Source organism: Amblyomma mixtum, chromosome 6 (assembly GCF_055824585.1).
Source record: "Amblyomma mixtum isolate Tamu chromosome 6, ASM5582458v1, whole genome shotgun sequence".
NCBI lineage: Eukaryota > Metazoa > Arthropoda > Arachnida > Ixodida > Ixodidae > Amblyomma > Amblyomma mixtum.
This window is the reverse complement of record NC_143017.1, coordinates 15,886,366-15,903,249: the sequence shown is the minus strand read 5'-3', so window position 1 is coordinate 15,903,249 and position 16,884 is coordinate 15,886,366.

Genomic DNA, 16,884 nt, shown 5'->3' with positions numbered 1-16,884 from the left:
TGTCTACTGGACCAGTAGACTTTTGTCTGTAGACTGTCTATAGACAGTAATCTACAGGAAGTCCATGGCCATAAGTCTATAGGTCGTCTATAGTCCGTCTATAGACAAGTGTCTATAGACGGTCTATAGACAACTCTATAGGAAATGTATGACCATAAGTCTATAGATCGTCTATAGACTTCCTATAGACCTATAGACTTTCAGTAGACATTTGTCTATAGACTGTCTATAGACAAAAGTCTACTAAAAGTGTATGGCCATAAATCTATAGACTGTCTATAGACCAGTCTAAAGGATTTGTCTATAGACAGTCTATAGACTTCATAGACTAAAGTACATAGACAGTCTATGGACTTTCTATAGAAATTTTTATAAGGGCGGTGCTTCGTTTCTGGATTTTGCGAAAACTGCGCACAAATCCGGTTTAGCGAATGTACTTGCACTAAGCTATTATGTTTGTATCGCGATCTCCATGAAGAAGACACCCGCTGCGCACTGCGGTAGTGAATTCCTAGAGCGAATAAAAAAGTATTTTTTTAATTAAAAAGTTTTAATCAAATAAAACTTGTTTGATTTTTCTCGAAGGCACCTTTGGGCCGGTTAATTTCTAGACACTCGCTCGAGCAGAGCGTGCAAAAATGCTTTCAAATACATAATGTTTCATGACAAATAGGCGGGTCATTATGCCAAGAAATCCGACTAAGGCAACAGCGTGAACTCCGTCTGTGCACTTCTCAAACAAAGAGTATATTTTGTTGATTAGCAGCTTGGCTAGGCCATATATTATTACACGAATCCTTACCACGGGGTCCCGCCAGTGCGCATTCTTTAATTACTAAATTTACGGGACATTCTAAAAGAAAATTTAGGGATTTGTACAGCCGTTCCTAGTTACTTAGTACTAACGATGGAATTCTTTACATCTGTGGTCGTTGGTCTTGATGGTGTCGTCGTCGGTCTTATGCGACAGACCGATTCCTTTGTGGCGGAATAGGCGCAGTCCACTGACCACCGCCAATGTCGTCGTCACGTTTTTGTTCCGCTCAAAAATCGCTAAAGAACAAAAACAAAACTCGACAGCAGCAGCTATACTGCGAGCGAATGCATTTTGAACGCTTCCGAAAGCGTTTGGAAATTGTTGTGAAGCACCTCACAACTCCGCTCGGTCCAAATGCCATTAGAAGTGTCGAATACCATTTGAACCAAATTGCACTTCATAGTCCGCGTAGTACGGGTGTTATGACAGAATTGCAGTAGTAGTCGCGCAACAGATCTGCGCTAATACTCTAATATTGCTCATATGCTATAATGTGCTCCAGGAACATGTTTTCTGATCTCAAGGATCAACGTAAAACATCTACTTTGCAACGTATACATGCCAATTATAGTTAAACTCAAATGAGACAGATTTGTACAGGCCTCGCACTTCTTTTTGAGAGCTCAAGTGACTCTTTACGAGTTCGAAAAATTACAGAAACTGTCGCTCTACGTTGTAGCAATATTGAATTTTGCCATGTGGTTTTAGCAGATGGCACAAGGTTGACCGCCGTTTGCCAGTATAATTTTAACACTCGATGAGTGATGGCAATGCTAGGCCAATATAGACATCTTTCTTAAATAGCGTAGCCAATTCTGGCGAACAATGGGGGAACTCCGGCTAACAAGGCCTGTGCACGATTTGAAGATTTCACAACCAACAATGGCAAACAGCGGAAAAATTCTGGCTAACCTGGCCCATGATAGCCAAGATTTTGTGATGACAGAACCGACAATGGCAAAGAGTGCGAAAATTCTGGCTAACCTGGCTCACGACAGCCAGGATTTTGCAATGGCGCCACCAGTACTGGGAAAGCGATGGACAACCAGGGCCATCATTGGATGCGCTAGTGAGTGGTTCAGCCAGTATCAGAAACTCATTGGGAACCCTGGGTGTACTTAGGGCCATGCTTTGCCAACGGTAGGCTAATATTGGCCAGCTATCATGTGCTACCTGGGTAGCAGCCACTCTGACGGCAATGCCGAGAGGAGTTTCTCCGCCAGCACAACCGAAGGAATCATAGAGTTCACTTAGCCTGTCATTGATATACACTGACCTATTTGGCCGGCCTATGCCCTTCCCATGTATATAAAGCATATAAATAGAGCATTTCTAACTCCGTCTGACTAAAAATCTTGCTCGGTGTGTGTGGTGCCATTTTTACTGCGCGCACACTTGGGCCACTGGTAATGCATCACATATACAGGGTAGTCTTCTCTGGGGCTGAAATCGCGAGAGCGTGGCTGCGCCACTTTTCTTCGACCGGCGACCGCGCATCGAAACAAAGTTCCGCATGCGCAGAGGAACTTTAAGGCGATGCTGAGCTCAAGTGCTGTATGGATGGACGGATGGAAAGAGGAGCGTCCCCTTTTAAACGGGGTAGCGGCAGTTTGCCACTATGCTAGGCTTTTTTTTCCTTATTGTTTAACTGTGTTGAAAATTGTCATCAAAATTCGCCACTCTATTTCAATACGGTTTCCTACACTTCTAACCTTATGTCACATCTTTGCTTTTCAGCCACCAGTCTTCCGATCTTTTTGCTTACTTCCACCGCAGATTTATTTACATCACTGTTATCTTTAAACCCTAGGGCCTCAGGAAGAGTGACTGTGCCTGCATCGGCATCAGGATGGATACCATCACATTTGAGTATGAGGAGTTCAATTGTTTCTACATATCTACCACACACCGCACATGTGTCATCATCTTCGTTAATTTTTTTTTTTGCAGCTGCGCGTTCTAAGACACCCTGACCTAGCTTCAAAGAGTAGGGCACTGCCTCTTGAGTTATCATAGAACAATTCCTTCCTGATCTCTCTTTTCCAGTATCGATATAGTTCTGCACTATGCTTCTTCTCCATTGAATTAGCCAAATTTTTAACTTCCGCGTTTTTAACCTGTCATTTAATGTTCTTTCTTTTTCCGTCCTCGTGTCCGGCATGCTTACTGGTTAGTTTCCTAGCTCGTTTCCGCCACTGCGAGTCAACGCTCTTTCTCTATAAGTATTTAAATACCTTAGCCCCCACCTATTACCCTCCGATTTCCTCTGGCGTTCTTCGCATAGTATTTTACTCTGATCTTCCGGTGTTTCGAACGATGCCCAGGCCATATGCCTCTGTACTGCCTCGTTTGTGGTTTTGCCGTGGGCGCCTAGCGCTAATCTGCCAACAGCTCTCTGATCTACACCTAATCTCGAATGAACCTCTGCCCTTAGACACTGAACCAGATTCCCGAAAGTAAGCCCGGGCACCATTAATACTTTCCAAATACCTCTCAACACTTGATATTTGTTGTACCCCCATATAACCCTATTTTTCATTATGCCTGCATCTTCCGCCCTTTCGCCTTAAGAGACTGTTCGTGCTTTTCCGCGTATATCTGCCGTGCGTTTACCATACCCTAGGGTATTTGTATTCGGCCACTCTTGGTATTTTGCGGCCTTGCATTGTAAGCACGCGATTAGTTCCATTGTTGAAAATCATCACACCTGACTTAGTTGCGCTAAAACTGAAACTTAGAGCGTCTCCTTCGTCTCCACAACAATTATACAGAGTTTGCAAGTTTTCCTGGCTATCTGCTAACAGTAAAATATCTTCCCCATACATTAAACCCGGAAGCCGTTGCTCAACGACATTTCCACCTAATCTGTACGACAGATTATAAGCTCGATTACTTCCTTGTAGCCTTCTCTTCATTTTCATCACATAAAGCATGAACAGCAGCGGTGATAGAGGACAACCTTGCCTTAATCCTTTGTAAACCTCCGCAGTTGCCGTACATTTATCCCTTCCAATGTAATTTCAACTTCATTATCTCGGTATATTTCCTATAAAGAATCAATTACCTTCTGACCGATACCTTCAGCTTTTAATAAGTTGCACAGGAGTTCTTTATTCACGTTGTCGTATACCCCACTTATATCCAGAAAGGCTATATACAGAGGTCTGCTTTCCGCCTTAGCTATTTCTATGCATTGGGTAAGGACGAACAGGCTAGCACTTACGCGCCTAAACCCTTCTGAACCCGTTCTGAAGTTCTCCGAGCATCCTATTGCCCCCGAGTATTCCCCGAGTATCCTATTAGCAGACTATGAGGAGCGCTGCCTGCAGGTCACTCTGGGCCTGCAACACTTCGCTTCGATGCTCGGCGCCGCCGAACGCCTCGGCGCGCCGCAAAGAGCGGCCACGGGGTGTTCCCCCCAAGAATGGACGACACGGTACTTGTTGGATCCCAAGCTGTAGTGTACATATTGAAGGCAGGAATAAACGCGAGGGTATTTGCCCCTCAACTGCCAAGAGGCCTGCCCGAGTCTCCCCATAACGGTGCACAAAAGAGGAATCAAAAATCATCTTCTAGAGGCCCGTGTACTGTGCGATGTTAGTGCACGTTAAAGAACCCCAGGTGGTCGAAATTTCCGGAGCTCTCCACTACGGCGTCTCTCATAGCCATAGTCGCTTTGGGACGTTAAACCCCATAAACCAAACCAAACCCAACCATCTTTTTACCGCGGGAACTCGATACGCCCTACGAGCATTCTTAGGAACTTCAAATTATTTTCCTGGTTGGTCGATTTCCTTATTACATGTAGCTAAACTTCTCAGACCCCGCATTTTTATTTTGAACTCGCTTCCGAAAAGTGGCGAACGCGTGGAGTTCATCTCAGCCAGTTGCGTGGGGGCTTCGCTTTCGCTTTTATTTTGTTTTCAGGTTTCCATGAATAAATGGTTTTTGTCGCAGACAACGCAGCCGCAAATTAGGCCCACGGAAATAAAAATACCCGTCGACTCTTTAATTTCACTGATCGCTGTATATCACTGCGCTGATGGCAGAGCGGCAGAGTGCCACGCGGCTGGTTGAAAGGCACTCCATATGTTTTCTGACTCCTCTTTGCGTAGGCGAGTTGAAATGAAAGGCAGGAGGTGGGACGTTTAATTTGATTTAATAGGCAGATCGGCCGCACAGAACAATTATTCGAGGTGTTTAAAAACGCTTGAAGCATGCAGGTCAATTTGGTAAATTGGTTTTTGAGGAAAGGAAATGGCGCAGTATTTATCTCACATATCTCGGCGGACACCTGAACCGTGCCGTAAGGGAAGAGAGGAAGGTAGGAGTGAAAGAAGAAAGAGGTGCCGTAGTGGAGGTCTCCGGAAAAAATTTCGACCACCTGGGCATCTTTAACGTGGTGGTGGTGAAAAACATTTATGGGCAATTAAATTTTTTTACAGAAAGGTGATTGGGGAAGGACCCTATTGGCCCTTTCCCCTTACGATACTAGGTGGAGCCTCTATTCCGGTGTCCCATTGGCAAGCAACGCCGCCTGCGTCCGTTGAACCAAGGCCTTTTGGCTCTTTAGGTCTTGACAGCCGAGAAGGGCCGCCACCCAGTCCTCTCTGGTGGGGTTGGGGGGGATACATGGGTTTGATTGACACGCCCAAACCACAGAACTGGCACGCGCCATCAAAGGATGTATTTAAATGTTTAAGCACCGCCGGGCACAGTACAGTGTTAGTGAGAATTTTGATGAGGAGGCGCTCGTCAGCGCGATCCAGACCTTTACCAGGGGCCGGGTAGCGCCGGTGCTCCTCCTTGTAGTAATTGGTGATTTGTTTGAATGTAAGGGCCAAATTGTCTGATTGGGAGTAGCCTTCCAAGGACAGGGAGATTGCCCGGGGAGAGAGTGCGCGGGCGGCCTGATCGGCCTGTTCGTTTCCCTGGAGTCCCTGGTGACCGGGGGCCCAAATCAGGTTGCGTGGAGTTGGATCTCCGCATCGACAGCTACATTCCAGTATGCGCCAGGCAAGCGGGGGAGCCCAGCCCAATTCGTAGTTCCGACAGGCCCCTCGCGAGTCGGTGATGATGTGTTTTGACTTGGGATTCGTGAGAGCCAGAGCAATGGCAATCTCCTCGGCATATGTTGCGCTGTAGGCTTTGAAAGTGAGCCCGTTAACTGTGTTTGTGTTATGTACGACTGCGGCCGTGTACAACCCCCCGTGGTGTGGGCCGGCAACGTCCACGTAATACACGTGTTCTTGGCCACCATTGTATCGCGCCAACGCTTCCGCGCGCGTCCGGCGACGACCGCTATGGCCTTCTCTGGACATGTTGCGGGGAAGGGGTCGGACCCGGAGGGTGCGTCTCCAGGGTTCTGGCACTCTCTTCCTTTCCTCAGTGTGGTAGTCGCGGTTGATGTGTAGCCGGTCCAAGAGGCGGCGACCGGACGTGGTCTGTGCAAGACGCGTGTATTGGTTGACTAAGTGGGCTTCTCGAAGCTCCCGAAATGTGTTCACCACGCACAAGGCCAGAAGTCTCTGGTTTGACGTGGCGACCGGGAGATCGAGAGCGCGCTTGATGACTTTCCGCAGGATGACCTTCAGTTGGTCATCATCGTGTTTGCGCTGGTGCAAGTAGGGAGTTGAGTAGAGGATTCTACTCGTTACGAAATCATGGGCAAGCCGCAGTGCATCCTTGCTTCGTAATCCGCACCGCTTGTTGGAGACCCGGCGGACCATGCGGCCCACCTGATCTCCCACCGTGCGAAGTTTGGCTAGGGTGGTGTCGACCCTGCGTTGGTGGTGTATGAAGAGGCTAAGGACGCGGATCTCCTTCGACTCCCGGATCGGTCCCGAGGGGAGACTGATGCAAAGCGGCGTTGTGTCCCGAGGGGAGGGACGTATGTGCACAAATTCTGATTTAGATGGGGCACACTGGAGTCCGCAGTAGGCCGCGTAGTCGTCGACTAGGGTCGCCGCTGCTTGCAGGCAGGATTCCATGCGGCCCAGGTTACCTTGCGTGGCCCAGATTGTAATGTCATCCGCATAAAGAGCGTGATGTATCCCGGGCAAAGAAGACAATTTGGAGGGAAGATGAAGCATTGCCAAACTGAAGAGGAAGGCAGACAGGACCGCGCGTTGAGGTGTTCCCCTCGAGCCGATGGTGTATGGCCCGTGTTCCGCATCTTGTTTGCGTATGTAGGCTTGACGGTCTGTAAGAAATTGTCTTATGTAATTGAATGTTTTGTGGCCACAGTTGTTGTTACTAAGGTGGTCCAGGAATACTTCATGTTTGACGTTGTCGAATGCGCCTTTAAGATCCAAGGCCAGGACCACCTTGTAGTTGTGGGGACTTTCGACAGGATCTAAAATGTCGTGGTGGAGCTGCAGAAGTATATCCTGTGCAGACTTGTGAGGACGAAAACCGAACATAGTGTCCGCGAAAATGTGCTGTGTTTCGAGATAATCGGAGAGTCTGTCGCGCACCGTCGTCTCCATCAGCTTGCCGACACAAGACGTGAGGGAGATGGGGCGAAGGTTCTCCACATCAATAGGTTTGCCGGCCTTCGGGATGAAGGTCACGAGAGCCGATTTCCAATCGAGAGGGAGCGGAGTCTCTCCGTCCCAAATGCTATTGATGTATTTGAGGAGCGCGGCGTAGGCTGCGTCGGGAAGGTTAGCCAAGAGCTTGACCGTAACCTTGTCGCGGCCAGGTGCAGTGCCCCGCTTCATCTTGCTTAAGGCCGCTCGGAGGTCGTGGAGCTGGAACGGACTGTCCAGCTCCGTGTTCTCTTCGCCTGCGTAGGAGTACGCCGCCCGCCGGGGGTCCTTAGTGGTGCACAAGTATCGATCCCTGAGCGTGTGCGCTAGCTGTGTTGTCGTTCCTGTAAAGTTGTACAGTGCCCTATGTAAGTGGCGTTGGGTGTCCGTGCATGTTTGTATTGTATCGATGAGAGCGCGGAATATGCGCCACGTGTTGCGGCCAGACATCTGGGCCGCAGCCGCGTTGCACCGGTCCACACAGTTAGTGTCTGCTAGCTTAGTAGCATATTGCGCTGCCTGTTGTGTGAGTTCGAGGATGCGTTTCTTTAGGCGTCTGTTATGTTTCTGTTTCTTTCATCGTTTGGTGAGGCTGCGGAGGACCTCCCATAGGTGGAGAAAGTGGTTGTCCACGTCTGTTTGTGTTTGTGTGAGCTGCATCTGCTTTTCGTGTTGTGTGACTGTAACGTGAGCGATTTGGACCATGCGTCGTATCCCGACTGGAGGGGGTCTACGATAGGTAGAGAGGTGCGGAAAGTCGTCCAGTCCGGGACACAAGCTTGTGTTAGTGGGGGTTTCAGGGGACGCATGTAAATGTTTGTGTTGATTATACAATTATCACTACCCACAGTGTCCTCTGCATTCAGCCAGTCGGCATGGCGTATGTTGCGTGTAAATGTGAGGTCCGGGCAAGTATCTCGTTGAATCGAATTGCCGACACGTGTTTGGTTGGCGGGGTCAGTGTGTAAAGTGAGTCCAAGTGTGGAAAGAAGTTCCGCAAGCTTCCTCCCACGTCTGTCCTCCCGGGAGTATCCCCATAGCCTGCTCGGGGCGTTGAAGTCGCCGACGATCAGAAGGGGCTCCCTTCCCGCCACCTGCATAGCTTGGGTGAAAATTTCATTGAACGTGGCGTTCTTAAGTTTAGGTGGGCAGTAAATGTTTAGAATGTGTATAGGTGGGTCAGACCGCTTTAGGGGCAGCACTGACACCATCGTGTATGGGAAAGGCGGTGTTGTGGGGAGCGTGACCTCCTGTGCAGTATACTGCTTGTGAAGAAGTATACATGTCTGCGGGCTGTGTTGAAATGTAGTGTAGTTTGTGAGTTTGGCACTGGTGCCGGGTTCCTGAAGGGCAACCACGGCGACGAGGAACTCACAGGTCTCAAGATAGAGGCGGAGATGAGTCCGCTTCGTGCGGTTCTTCAGACCTCGGCAGTTCCACTGCATTAGTGTAAGCAACTGAGTTGTTCTTTGTCGTGACTTAGGGTGGGGGGCCATGGTCGGAGGCGCGGAGGGTGGGGTTACGTTGTTAAGACTCCCCAGTCCGCTAGTGCCCGGCGCAGACGTGGAGGAGTCTTCCGAAAAGTCAAACTCATCGGGAATAACTCTGTTGAATTTGGAGCGGCGGTTAACGTCCCTGATGGGCCCTACGCGCTTAAGGACGCGCGGATTGCCTTTTTTCCATTTTTGGATAATGTGAGTTACGGCTTGTGTCTCCTGTGCGATGACACTCTCCACCTGACGCGCAATGGTATCGCGATAATTTTGGGAGGTCAGTAACGTGCACTGGCATCGCACAGCACACGGGCGCCTGTTGCGTTTCGCCTCCATCGAAACGCGGCCGCTTGTCGCGGCAAAAATACGACCTCAGGATCCTCTTCAGTGCACCCTAGACACTACAATTTGCCAGAATTCGGATAGTGTTCTTTTTCAACGTGTCTCTCGGGTGTTCGTCTTGGCGATCGACTAAGAGCTACTTATGCGATGGCAACACCAACGTCTGCACCCGCTCATCCGGCCGCCACACTGTCCGTGTCTCTGCCGAGGAACTTCGACCGGACGCTGGCGTGTCCTGAATGGCGTGAAGAGGTCGATGATTTCTCATGCGGCCCAGGTCTCAACGAAAGGTCACAAGTAGCCCAAGTCAGGACGCTCTTGAATACCATGGGCTTGCAAGCCAGCAAAATCTTGAAAGCGTTTGATCTGTTAGATGAAGAATAAAAAATTTAGAGGCAGCGAAGTTCTAGCGGACCCCCTAAAATGCTACTGCACGTCCTGCCAGGTGTCAGCCGATCTCTGGTGCCTCTTTTCCAGGGCGGAAGCGGTGAGGCTGTGCCTCTCACGAATCCACTCTTGCTGCAACTACAGGTCCTGCTTTTTACTGGGCCTAGCTTTACACCGACTGAAGAATGTCGCGGAACGTTCACACTTCACGTGACGGAGCAGCACATTCTCCGTCACAGCACAAGATGAAATGAAAGTCGTAAACCTGCGAAATATCAAATCAGGATCAGCTTCAGTTTTAGGTATATAGGTCTCAAGTTGGCCGGGTACCATGGATGTTGGAGCTACGCCCTACCTGTTCAAAAACATCTATTGCCTTATGATTCAGAGCATTCAAAAGTAATTCAAAGAAGCATAGTGAACTTCTGGCTCGAATCGGCAGTTGAAAAATCGCGCGAACGTGAAATGCAGGCGAGCTTTGATAACCAAATGGCAAGAATTTTGTAGCGGTAGTACATTACCAGCACCAGCGCTGTGGGCATTCGGCGCCACTCGCGTGAATGCGCGAGGAGCCGAGTTGCGGGACAGCCGCGCAGGTGGTGCGCCGGGCTGCACGCCTCCGACCGAGAGGAGCCGCCGAGTGACGTCACAGCTGCCGGTGGTAGTGGTGGTGAAAACATTTATTAAGAATGGTCTGGAGGTATGTTTGGATCAGCCCGTAAGGGACCGATCCTTAAAAGCACTAGGTGGAGGTCCCTAGTATGGGACCACAGTGGCGGTGGCCGCCGCCCAGGCGCGCCGGACTTGTTGGGCCTGTAAGTCGTGGCAGCCGAGCAGGGTCGCCTCCCAGTCCTCCCGGGTTGGGTTGGGGATGGGGGGAATAGCGGGGTTGGAGGGGCAGGCCCACACCATGTGATAGGTGTCAGAAGACACCGCACTACAGTGTGGGCAGCTGCCGCTAAAGGAGGGGTCAAAATGTTTTAGCGCTGCCAGGCACAGCAATGTATTGGTGAGAAGGCGGACAAGAAGCCGCTCATCCGCCTACTTCAGGCCTTTACATGGGCTAGGGTAAAGGCGATGACAATTTTGATAATAGGTTGTAATATCTTTGAATCTATAGACCGGATTTCCTGAATATGTCGCTACACCAACTGGCCCAACATTCTGCTCTACTCATACTAAAGCCTTGCCATTCCGTTACTCTTAAGGGCCATCGGTTATCTTGCCTTCACATTGCATGCCCTGCCCACGGTCATTCCTTCGTCGTGATATCGACTAGGATGTCATTAACCCACGCCTGTTGCCTGACCTACTCGGTCCTCTTCCTGTCTCTAAACGTTGCCCCTGTCTCTAAACGTTGCCCCTGTAAACGGGGATAACCCGTTTGATTATCCTCCACGTTCCTGCCCCATAGGTGAATACCGGTAAGATACAGCTGTTATATTCGTTTCTTCTGAGGGATACTGGTAAACCAGCTGCCATTCATGATCCGCGGGAACGTGCCAAATGTGCTGCACCCCATTCTTATTCTTTTAGTTATTCCGCATTCCCCCGCCGCGGTGGCAGTGTGGTTACGGCGCTCGGCTGCTGACCCGAAAGGCGCGGGTTCGATCCCGGCCGCAGCGGCTGAATTTTGATGGAGGCGGAGTTCTAGAGGCTTGAATACTGTTCGTTGTCAATGCACGTTAAAGAGCCCCAAGTGGTCGAAATTTCCGGAGCCCTTCAATACAGCGTCCCTCATAGCCTGAGTTGCTTTGAGACGTTAAAACCCAATAAACCAAACCAGTTATTCCGCTTTCGTGATTCGGATTAACGGTCACTAGCTTCCTTGCCATTAACCACTTCCCTTGCGCTTATTACATCCAGCATCTAGCTACTAATTGCAAAGTGCGTTTCCCTTCTAAAACTGTTGAATGTTACTTTGGTTTTCTGCTTATTAAATTTAGACCCTCGGTTCTGTTTTGTCTGCCTAATGCATTGATCGTGCTGTTGATCATTGATCAAGTTAATCGCCTGAATGACTTAGCAAGGCAGTGTCATTAGCGAAGCGCGGATTGCTTAGGTGTTCTCTATTAGCTCGTATCCCTAACTGTTCCCAATCCAGGCCTCTGAATACCTCCCGCAAACAGGCTGTCAATAGTATATAAGGGTGCTTTTCGAAAGGCTGGCAAAGACGGCCGCCACGACGTTATCCTTAGGAAAACAGAATGAGCGAGGCACGGCGCCGAGTTCTCAGGCCAATTAGTCACTTGGGCTGATCTCAATCGGGAGACCGCTTGCCAAAGAGGTTTCTGCGTTGTATATCCCTATCGAAAAATCTCATATATATGTGTCACATGTGTCTGCTTCATACGAGATTATGGAATATGTGTCATATGTGTGATATGTGTGATATGTGTCATATGTCAGAAGGGTATATGCTTGGTCTTGTTGGTTCATAACTGAAAGGTGAAAAACGTAGCGCAAAGAGACGAGGACACAGCGCCGTGTGTTGTCCGTCTTTCTGTGTCCTCGTCTCTTTGCGCTACGTTTTTCACCTTTCTGTGTCATATGTGTCTGGTTTACAATTATTGCGAAAGGAAAGGGAAGGACTGGGGTGGAATTATAAGGCAATTAACAATAAAATAGCTTCCATTGAAGTTAGTAAACTAAAGAAAGTAAAAAAAAATTTCGGACGCGAAAAAAAAAGCCTACGGGTGGGTCCGAACCACTGACCTAGAGATCTACACAGCTCACGAGACTAACCACTACACCACGGCTGACACGGAAAACTGTTATATTATATTTGGATGACAAGACGTACGCTATGCTTCCCACTACTTTCGAATTCGACAGTTAGCTGCGAGGTCAATTGTTTATTTGTAAGGTTTAAGGAGCTGAACTACAGCCGATTGCACTTCCACTGATATTGTGAATCTTGGTGTGCTCTGTGATGAGCACTGAAAGATCTGATATTTGTATGTATTTTAATTTTCACAGCGCCGGCACCATTCATCGTAGTACTCTCATTGCGCACCTATTGGTAGCTACAGTCGGATCTCTTGCATGAAAATACCTGGCGTTATTCGCTCAACAGCTCAACTAAGCCCAGAAAGCAATATTTGCCTTCTAGCTTAACGTTTGTCCAAGCACATTGGAAACGCCTAATGTCATACTGTTTGGATAGGCGCTGTTTACAGCAAGAGGGCACAAGCAGAGAATCATTGAGAAAAATATTTGAAACAGGCCAAGAGTTTTTTTTATGCGTTGGTTGGGCACTTGTTACTCGCTTGTCCATCCCTTCTTTTCCGCGTGTTTCAAACAGCAAGGCCCACTTTATAAGAGGCACTCATCAGCGGCTATCTGTTTCGCACGAGATTGATGTGAGCTGATGCGACGCATATCGGAGCTCTTGTGTACGCACGAGTGTCGCGTGTCAGTTGATGTATGCCACATATGTAATAAGTGCATACAAGTCACATTTCCGTAGCGCGTGAACTACTATATATGCTGCACATGTGTTCATTTGTGACATTTGTGACGCGTATGAGCTCGTACGTGACACATATGAACTCGTATGAAGCATATGTGCTGATACGAGGCGCATTTGTCGACACGTATGGCTCATATGATGAACATATGAGTCCATACGAGGCACATATGTGGCATATATGAACTCGTATGAAGCCTATATGTGTTCATATGAGGCACATATACTGACACATATAACTCATATGGGCTGCATCCGAGTTCATATGAGGCACATATACTGACACATATAACTCATATAGGCTTCATATGAGTTCATACGAGATACATATACTGACACATATAACTCATATAGGCTTCATATGAGTTCATACGAGACACATATACTGACACATATAACTCATATAGGCTTCATATGAGTTCATACGAGACACATATCTGACACATATAGCTCGTATGTAACACATATGGAATGATACGAGACACCAATGAATTCATATGAGATTTTTCGATAGGGATATGCGTTTGTCATGCTAAGCCAACGGCCTCGCATGACTGCAGGAAGGCTCTGTGTTCCGTAACCGAAAGCGGAGTAGTCCATCTGCAGTCAGCTGATTTCCTTCTTACATTTGAACGACACGAGTCTGATGGTCCACAGCGAACAGCCGGCGTCAACCGGACGTGGCTGCCCCGCAGCCGCTGCACCCGCAGCCCATAGAATTTCTATATTTTATTTAGCAAGAAAGCTAGCGGCACAGTCTGTGGGAGTTCCCTAGAGAGCACTCCATCCACCCTTCTCCCGGAATGCCGCGAAGACGAGGTTTCTTACTTGGCTTGGCTAGTGTTAGCTGTAGTACAACTACGAATGGAAAAATATAAATTTCCGCAAAATAAGATATTGCAAGGAAACGTTGTTTGACAATCAAAATGTCCTCTAATAAGATCTGCTTGCTGTAAATGGCAATAAATGAGCAGAAAAGTTTATAGGTGTGAACAAAAGACACGGACAGGACGGGCGCTGCACTCCAACTGGTTTTACTTCTTTGAAGCAGGCAAGAACGAGACTCTCAGCGCATGCGTCATAACTGGCGAAGTAAGCACCCTCGCACACCTTCACGTCATTTTAACCACACTTTACAACACCCTTATCTAATAAAAATTAAAAGACGACTTTCGCCACTAAAAAAAAGACACCGAGGTGTCACTGATGCACGGCGAACCCAGGCTTCAAGTAATTCAGAAGCGAGTGTGTCCTTGTTCCTGCCTAAAAATCATATTTATGTCAATTTTGGCTCAAGCTTTGATTTGAAATCAACAGATCGGCAGTGGACGGGCAGATGTAAATTCAGATTGTTGCTGAACTTTTCCTGTATTCAGTACGCAGAAACTAGCCCAGCAACTGGTTTTACTTTCTTTTTTTTTGCGTTTAACGGACACAGCAAACATGGTTTTACAAAAATTGGTGACGGTGATATAAGTACACATTCTGGGTATTTTGAAGGAGTAAAACGTTTCATTGCTGTCGCCAGCTGTTGGAAGTTCACGTGCCAAGTTGGTGCAGTGACAAACTTCCCCGACCCCTCGCCGTTTTATAAGATCCGTTAGCCGCGGGCCTTGGCAGCTCTGACATTCTCGTGGCACTGCGCTTAAGGATTTTGCAAAGGAAGCGGAAAGCTGTCCTACCCCAAGTAAGTGATAGCCGATCTCATGCCGACAAGTGCAACAAGCGGATGTCTGAGTGCATTATTTCATGGATTGGAAGTCACTTCTGCATGCATAGCGTGGCCAGCGCCAGACTTCGAAATCAAGCAAATGAAATTCACGAGGAGCACGGTTAACGCAACTGGCAATTGTCGAAGAACTTTACGCTTATAAATTATAGGCCTCTCCGGGACCCCTGTGAGAAATGTGCACAGTGGTAACAGTAGCAGGCTGTTGAGTGTTATATTAGCAAAATGTTGATATTCAGTTTTCAATGCACAAGTTCCCGCTGGACGATCCCGGCTTGCTGCATAAATAGCTCCAGGCGATTGGGCAAAGGGACCTCAGGCACGGCATATTTCAGGCCAACCGGAAGTAGGCATTGTGTACAATTTACTTCGAGTTAAGCGCCTTCAGATTTTTGGATCTCGAGTAAATTCCCTGCGCGGCGCGCGTGATGTAAACGCATGCTGTGCCTTGTTTCTCGTGACAGCTTGAATAAATAGACCTTAAACTGAATGCCACAATCCTATAACAGTGAGTCAACTTTCCTGACCAATTTCAATTCAGACAAGTAAGTGAACACAAAAGAAGTTGTGTTTGCGCCGAAAGCTGTGTTTTATTGAAAGGGATGAAAGTGACCACCCTCCATTCAATTCAGCTGCCGTGGAGTCTTGAAACGTTGACCCTGGAGATTGTAAAATCATCAGAGCGTGGCGTCCGCTACCGAATCATTGTCCACTATAAAATTACCACATTTGCGGGAGTACAAGTGATGCATTACCATTAAGTTTAAAACAAAATCGAACAGAATAACTGATTCGCAGGAACGAAAACGCAGAAGTATTAACTCCTGAAGAGGAAATTTAAACTCTCTTCGTTGCCACCTAAGAACAGATTTTATCGCTACCTAGACTTGAAAATCACCAGCGCTGCTGCTCAGTTTCCTTCAACTTAAAATTTGTGATGGTTTGCTCGTTTCATTTGACTGCTGAAAAAAATTAATGTAAGCGAAAAAGTGAACTGGTTAAGAGCCACTGCGCACTTGTGCTCGCCCAAGAGCGAACGCTTGACTTTGCGTCCTTATGCATGTGGGTGTTTTCTCGCAACATTGATTGCAGCGACGCTATCAGTGAGCAAGACGGACACACTTCCATTTGTAGTAATCCCTTTTAAAAGAGCCCGTTTGAATGCTACAGATTTAGGGCGACTTGCGTTTTACATTTACGGGTAAAACGACCGATCACATGTCAGTGTGCCAGTAACGACTGCTTGAGTAGATCCAGCAAACGCTGGTACGTTAATGCGGAGCAGAAATTTAAACGCCCAGCAAAGGGAACTGACGGAAGTTTACGAAAGGAAACGCGCATCCTCAGATTAACTGAAACCTTAGCTTCGATGCCAAAGGAACGCAGCAAGGCGCAACTGTTGCAAATGTGCCTCCACGTACCAAACCCCGATACGCGGCCACTTGCCGTGACGTCTTCGGGAGGCCAAGCTAGCAAAGCGCTCACACAGCATCGTCGGAGCGTCCAAGAAGGCATGCACGCAGCAATTACAGTTCTCAATGTGCGATCAGCCTTCGCGCTGCTGTCACTACAAGCGTTACCACGTCCAACAGAAATAAAGGAAAGAGTGTTTGATAATTATATCCCACACTGTACACAAACACTTGCAAAAAAGCAACGCGACGAAAATGCAGCAAATCAACCGCTATGCCTGCCTTACTGAATAGTAAAAGGTTTCCTCGCGGTCTGTTTCATACGCGTCTACAAGATTGAGATAGGGCCCTAAAATAAAGTTGTTGCATAATAGCCATAATTACCGTGTCAGTTGGAGAGATATTGGAGAGGCCTTTTCCCCCCTCCCCCCTCCAGTGGTCGTAGCCAGGCTGACGATGATTATGATGATAATAGCCATGTACAACTCAGGTCCGCTGAAGCTCCGCCCAGATTTCGGATTAGCGAACAGAATTTCTTCGTGACAAAAAGTAGAGTCGTTAAAGCTCTTCTTGTTACTTGAACATGAAGCTAATCACAAAAAGAAATTTTAAGATCAAGCAATCTGATGCTTCTTGCTTGCTTGATGCTGTCAAATATTTTAAAAAATCTAATTTTGTTCGCTGTTGTGAGTGGTCCGCGGTGTA